Source organism: Nicotiana sylvestris, chromosome 6 (genome assembly GCF_000393655.2).
Source record: "Nicotiana sylvestris chromosome 6, ASM39365v2, whole genome shotgun sequence".
Lineage (NCBI taxonomy): Eukaryota > Viridiplantae > Streptophyta > Magnoliopsida > Solanales > Solanaceae > Nicotiana > Nicotiana sylvestris.
Genome location: NC_091062.1, coordinates 156,785,563 through 156,793,355, shown reverse-complemented (window position 1 = coordinate 156,793,355; position 7,793 = coordinate 156,785,563).

The following is a 7,793-nucleotide window of genomic DNA, read 5'->3' as shown; positions in this document are numbered from 1 at the left end:
CTGTGAAAAATGATGAATTTTTGCCTTTAAAATGAATTTAAGTTGACTCGGTCAACATTTTGGGTAAACGGACACGGACCCGTGATTTGACGGTCCCGGAGGGTCCGTAGGAAAATATAGGACGTGGACGTGTGCTCGGAATCGAATTTCGATGTACAAGCCCGAGAAATAAATTTTTAAAGAAAATTATTTTCGGGAAAATTTATGAGTTTTTGGAAATGAAATGTGTTTAAAAGTTGATGGTATTCGACCCGTATTCTGGTTCTGGAGCCCGGTACAGGTCTTATATGTGATTTAAGTTGTGTATGTGAAATTTGGTAAGAAACGGACTTGAAATAACGTGAATCGGACCGTATTTGAGAAAATTGGAAAATTTGAGGTTCTTAAGTGATTTCATGATTTTGATGCTAAATTCGTAATTGTTGATGTTATTTTGACGATTTGATCGCACGAATAAGTCCGTAGGGTATTTTTGAGGTAGTATACATGTTTGGGTTGGAGCCCTGAGGGCTCGGGTGAGTTTCGAATAGGCGTCGGAGTGTTTTTGGACTTAGAAATCTGGTATTTCTGTTGTTGCTGGTGTCTGAGTTTTTACTCTTTGTGAACGCGTGGTAACCCATGCGAACGCACAACACAAATGGGGAGGGGGCAGGTTTGCACTATGCTGACGCATAGACCTGGGTGTGAACGTGAAGCTTTAAGAATTTACTCTCCGCGAAAGCACCGGGTCAGTCGCGAACGTATAAAGTAGGAATGGGGCTGGGGCTGGGTAGTTTTAACTCTATGCGAACGCATCCCTTGTGATACGAACGCGAAGGGCAGGGGAGGGGAAACCTATGCGATCTCATAGGCTTTGTTGCGATCGCATAGCCTATTTTTGCCCAGTCTTTTAAAACAGTAGAAGAAACGGGATTCTTAAAAAAATTCGTAACTCTTTCACTTAAACTCGAACTTGGTCGATTTTTGAAGAGGGATTTCACCACAAAATCATAGGTATGTATTCTTAAACTCATTTTCTTCCATTAGATTTCTAGGCCTAAATCATGTTCTTAAGGGTAGAAAATTAATGATTTGGGTAGAGATATGGCTTTTTGAATAATTGAAATTTAGACCTCGTTTGGGGTCGGATTTCGAAACTAATTACATATTCGGGCTCGTGGGTGAATGAGTGATTGGGTTTTGGTCCGAACCTCGTATTTTGACCAAGCGAACCCGGGGTCGATTTTTTACTTTTTGGGGAAAATGATATAAAACATATAATCAAGCATTGTGTATGAATTCTTTAGCATTTATTAATGTTTTTAATTCAATTTGGACTAGATACGAGTTATTTGGAGGCAAATTCTAAAGGAAAAGCGGTATTTGAGGCTTGAGTTGGCCGTGGAAGTTAGAGGTAAGTGTTTGGTCTAACCTTAGCATGAGGGATTAGGAGTCGTATCCTATTTGCTATGTGCTATTTGTTGAGTATGATGTATAGGCATGGTGACGAGTATCTATACGTTGGTGTCAAGCATGCCCGTGAGTCTTATATTGAAATCATTGTGTTCTTAATAAGTACTACAAATGCCTAAGTTGTTGATTCTCTGTGTTGGGCAAGAATTATGATTATTCTCGTGGAAATAGCTTACAGTTGAGCATTGGTGTTGGTTGAGGTTTCTTTTGTGAAGATAAATGTTAGAACAAGTTTGGTTATAACTGATTCCCTTGCTGGGACGTATTTACTTATACTGTCGATTTTCTTGCCGGAATAGTGTTGTTTCCTTATTGTTCCCTTGCTGGGACTCTTTGGTGATTGGTGTTGAATTGTATATTGCGATCGGGTTGCACGCCGCAACAATATTATATTTGGATCGGGTTGCATGCCATAACAATATTATGATTAGATCGGGTTGCACGCCGCAATAGTGATAAATGATATGGATCGGGTTGCATGCCGCAACAGTATTTTTATGATTTGGATCGGGTTGCGCGCCGCAACAATTAATGATAAAAGTGGTTATTGACTGGTTACAGTTTCCTTATTCTTTCTGCCGCAGATATTAAATTGTTCTTTACGCTTTTCTCCTGCGTTACTGTTGGCAAATGATACTCTTCTGCTGCATGTCCCCCTCCCATCCTTAATTGTATATTTCTGTTTTATTTTCTGTATATTATATAACTACACAGGTTTATTTGGTAGTCTAGTCCTAGCCTCGTCACTACCTCATCGGAGTTTGGCTAGACACTTACTAGCACGTGGGGTCGGTTGTGCTGATACTACACTCTGCACTATGTGCATATCCCGGATCAGCAACTTTCGGACCTTAGCTTGGGTGGTTGCCTTCAGTCCACTCGGAGATTCTGAGGTAGTCCTACAGGCGTCCTCAAGCCCTGACGTCTCCCTCTATCCCTCCCTCTTGTTTCCTTTACATATTTCAGAAATAGTGTATTATTTATCTTTCAGACCTTGTTTGTAGTAATTCTAGACCATCTGTGGAGTTGTGACACCAGTTTTGGGTAGATTTTGTTTAAGACATTGTATTGGATAAATATTTTGATTGTTTTATTGATTCTTCCACTTGTTTACAACTTCCCTTTTTATAAGCTTTTGTTCCATACTTGTTAAAGGATTAAAAATGGGAAAAAGATAATTTGTTCAAACAGTTGGCTTGCCTAGCTTTCATTAGTAGGTGTCATCACGACTCCCGATGGTGGGAAATCTGGGTCGTGACAAGTTGGTATCAGAGCTCTAGGTTACATGAGTCTCACAACTCACAGACAAGCTTAGTAGAATCTGAGGGATCAGTACGGAGACGTCTGTATTTATTCCCATAGGCTACAGAGTTACGAAAAAACTTCACATTTATCCTTGCTTATCGTGCGGTTTTGTTTCTCAATGCTAATTGAATGTCTACTCTATTCTTTCGCAGATGGAGAGAACACGCGCTTCCTCATCCACCGATCAGCATCCCGAGCCCCCAACAGCTGCTCCCACGAGGGGTAGAGGGCGAGGCCGAGGCCGTATTAGAGGCCGAGGTAGGGGCAGAGCTCAGCCTAGAGCAGCAGCATCAACAGCGGAGCCTCAGGTTGACTTTGATGATGAGGTTCCGACCCAGGCAGTTCCGGTGGGCCAAGCTCATGTCCCAGAGGGGTTCATTGCTACCCCAATACTCCAGAATGCTGTGGTCCGTCTAGTGGGCCATATGGAGAGTGTCACTCGGGCAGGATTACTTTCTGTAGCACCATCCATCTCTCAGGCTGGAGGAGGAGCCCAAACTCCTGCTACTCGCACTCCGAAGCAAATGGCTCCCCAGTTTCAGACTCCAGTAGCTCAACCAGTTGGAGCAGTTCAGCCGAGTGTGGTAGCTCAGAGCGGTGATAGAGCAGATATGTCTACCGATGAGAGAGAGAGTGAGGAGGTACATTGAGGGACTCATTCAGCCTATTTGACTTCAGAAGGCTAAGGAGGCGGGGAGTGAGATTTCTTTTCAGGAGGCGGCCAATGTGGCCAGGAGATTTGAGATGGTTCTGTGGCAGGGGGTTGGTCAAGGGTCTGACAAGAGGCCTCGTCATTCAGGCAAATTCAGTGGTGCCTCGCCTGGAAGTAGGAATTCGTATGGTAGAGGCCATCCTCCTAGGAATTTTCAGTCAGCACTTCAGGTTTCTCATGTCGCTTCAAGTGGTCGTGGTTCTCATATGCAGTATGATGATCAGCAATCCTACAGTGCACCACCAGCTCCTATTAGTAAACCACTGCTCCAGAGTTTTCGGGGTAGTCATTTGGGTCGCCAGGGTCAGTCTCAGTTTCCTCAGCCGCAGCACTCAGGTGGAAGCTTTGAGTGTGGTGAGTATGGTCATATCTAGAGGGCTTGTCCCAGATTGGTGGGTGTTCAGTCGCAGCATCAGGGTTCCCGTGCTATGGTTCAGGTGCCAGGTGTTCCACAGCCTGCTCTGCTAGCTAGGGGTGGGGGTAGAGGTGCTAGAGGTGGAGGTAGAGGTATTAGAGGTATAGGTCAGGCAGCTAGAGGTGGAGGCCAGCCAACAGTAGGCCGTCCCAGAGATGTAGTTTAGGGTGGAGGTGCTCAGCCCCAATGTTATGCTCTTCCAGCCAGGCCTGAGGCTGAGGCTTCTGATGCAGTTATCACAGGTACTGTTCTGGTTTGTAGTAGAGATCCTTCAGTTCTATTTGATCCAGGGTCTACATACTCCTATGTGTCATCTTATTTTGTACCGTATCTGGTCATGCCTAGCGATCCTTTGAGTGCTCATGTATATGTGTCTACACCGGTGGGTGATTCTATTGTGGTAGATCGAGTCCATCGTTTGTGTAAAGTTGTGATTGGGGATCTTGAGACTCATGTAGATTTGTTACTTCAGGACATGGTTGATTTTGATGTCATATTGGGGATGGACTGTTTATCGCCTTACCATGCTATCTGGGACTATCATGCCAAGACTGTGACCTTAGCCTTGCCGGGTGTACCTAATTTAGAGTGGAAAGGGACTCCTGGTGATTCTACCCATAGTGACATCTTATATATGAAGGCTCGACGTATGGTCGAGAAGGGGTGTTTGGCCTATTTGGCATATGTTTATAATTCTAGTGCCGAGGTTCCTTCTATTGATTCTGTGCTTATTGTTCGTGAGTTTCCAGAGGTATTTCCTTCAGACCTGCCGGGTATGCCACCCGACAGGGATATTGACTTTTGTATTGATTTGGGTCTAGGCACTCAGCCCATTTCTATTATGCTGTATCATATGGCCCCGCCTGAGTTGAAAGAGTTGAAGGAGCAGTTGCAAGACTTGCTTGAAAAAGGTTTCATTAGACCTAGTGTTTCCACTTGGGGTGCACCGGTGTTGTTTGTTAAGAAGAAGGACAGATCGATGAGAATGTGCATAGATTACCGATAGTTGAACAAGGTTACAATTAAGAATAAGTATCCATTGCCGAGGATTGATGATTTGTTTGATCAGCTTCAGGGTGCCAAGGTATTTCGAAGATTGACTTGAGATCTAGCTACCATCAGTTGAGGATTAGGACATCCGATGTCCCTAAGATAGCTTTCTGCACTCGGTACGGGCATTCTGAGTTCTTGGTAATGTCATTCGGGTTTACAAATACCCAACAGCTTTTATGGATTTGATGAACCGAGTGTTCAGGCCTTACTTGGATTCATTTGTGATAGTCTTCATTGATGATATCTTGATTAACTCCCGCAGTCGAGAGGAGCATGAGTAGCATCTAATAGTGGTTCTTCAGATTTTGAGGGATAGTTAGTTGTATGCTAAGTTTGCGAAGTGTGAGTTCTGGTTGAGTTTAGTTGCATTCTTGGGTCATGTTGTATCAGCAGAGGGTATTCATGTTGATCCAAAGAAGATAGAGGCAGTCAAGAACTGGGCCAGACCCGCATCAGCTATAGAGATCCGGAGTTTCTTGGGTTTGGCAGGCTACTATCGTCGGTTTGTGGAGGGGTTTTCGTCTATTGCAGCCCTGATGACCAGGTTGACCAAAAAGGGTGCCCAGTTCAGATGTTCGGACGAGTGTAAGGCGAGCTTTTCGAAGCTCAAGACAGTTTTAACTATGACACCAGTGTTGGTTTTGCCCACAGGTTCCGGGCCATATACAGTTTATTCTGATACATCTTGTATTGGATTTGGTGCGGTGTTGATGTAGGATGGCAAGGTCATTGCCTATGTTTCTCCGCAATTGAAAATTCATGAGAAGAACTATTCGGTTCATGATTTGGAGTTAGCAGCCATTGTTCACGCATTGAAGATTTTGAAGCATTATCTGTATGGCGTGGCATGTGAGGTGTTCACGGATCAGAAGAGTCTGCAGTACTTGTTCAAGCATAAGGAGCTAAATTTGAGGCAGAGAAGGTGGTTGGAGCTGTTGAAAGACTATGATATCATCATCTTATATCATCCGAGAAAGATCAATGTGGTGGCTAATGCTTTGAGTAGGAAGTTAGCCAATATGGGTAGTCTTGCTTATATTCCGGTCGGTGAGAGACCGCTTACTTTGGATGTTCAGGCTTTGGCCAATCAGTTCATGAGGTTTGATATTTTTGAGCCTAGCCGTGTGCTAGCATGCACAGTCACTCTTTATTGAAGCGTATTCGAGATCAACGGTATGATGATCCTCATTTGTATATCTTTAGAGACACGGTGCAACACGGAGGTGCCAAGCAGAATACCTTAGGAGATGATGGCGTTTTGAGATTGCAGGGTTGAGTTTGTGTGCCTAATGTGGATGGTCTACGAGAGTTGATTTTAGAGGAGGCCCATAGTTCCCAGTACTCTATTCATTCGGGCGCCGGTAAGATGTATCAGGATTTGCATAAGCATTATTGGTGGAGGAGAATGAAGAAGGACATTGTTGTATATGTGGCTCGGTGTTTGAACAGTCAGCAAGTTAAGTATGAGCATCAGAGGCCCAGTGGTTTATTCCAGAAGATTGAGATTCCTGAGTGGAAGTGGGAGCGTATCACTATGGACTTCGTTGTTGGACTCCCACAGACTCAGAGGAAGTTCGATGTAGTGTGGGTTATTGTTGATAGGCTGACCAAGTCAGCACATTTCATTCTTGTGGCAGTCTTTTATTCTTTCGAGATGTTAACTAAGATCTATATCTAGGAGATTGTTCGTCTTCATGGTGTGCCCGTGTCTATCATTTTAGATCGAGGTACGTAGTTTAACTCATATTTCTGGAGAGTAGTTCAGCGGGAGTTGGACACACAGGTTGAGTTAAGCACAGCGTTTCATCCTCAGACGGACGGGCAGTCCGAACGGACTATTCAGATCTTGAAGGATATGCTCCGAGCTTGTGTCATTGAATTTGGAGGCTCGTTGGATCAGGTTTTGCCCTTAGTAGAGTTTGCCTACAACAACAGCTACCAGTTGAGTATCCAGATGGCCCCTTATGAGGCTTTGTATGGTAGGCGATGTCGGTTGCCGGTTGGATGGTTTGAGCCGAGAGAGGATCGATTGTTGGGTACGGATCTAGTGTAGGATGCCTTGGACAAGGTCAGGATTATTCAGGATAGGCTCCGTACAGCTCAGTCTAGGCAAAAGAGTTATGCCGACCATAAGGTTCGTGATTTGGCATTCATGGTTGGCGAGTGGGTATTGCTTCGGGTGTCGCCTATGAAGGGCGTGATGAGATTTGGAAAGAAGGGAAAGCTTAGCCCTAGGTTCATTGGCCCGTTTGAGATTCTTGATAGAGTGGAAAAGGTGGCTTACAGACTTGAATTTCTGCCAAGCTTATCAGCCGTGCATCCAGTGTTTCATGTGTCCATGCTTCGTAAGTATCACGACGATCCATCCCACATATTAGATTTCAACACTGTTCAGTTAGACAAGGACTTGTCCTATAAGGAGGAGCCGAGAGCTATTCTAGACCGGCAGGTTCGTCAGTTGAGATCAAAGAGTTTTCCTTCTTTTCGTGTTCAGTGGAGAGGTCAGCATGCTGATTCATCGACCTTGGAGTCCGAGTCTGATATACGGAACTGTTATCCCCATCTTTTCCCCAACTCAGGTACTTTCTTCTTATGTCCGTTTGAGGAAGAACAGTTGTTTTAGAGGTGGGCAATATGATGAACTTGTTTTAGAAATAAATTCTATGTTCTGAGGCTTTAAAAACCTCTTTTAGTATCACCTTGATTTGCGTGTGCAGTCCGGGCGCGTAGCCGCAAAGCCATTATGTGAATATCTTTGAAAAATGATTGCCTTTAAAATGAATTTAAGTTGACTCAAAGTCAACATTTTGGGTAAACAGACCTAGACCCGTAATTTGAGGGTCTCGGAGGGTCCGT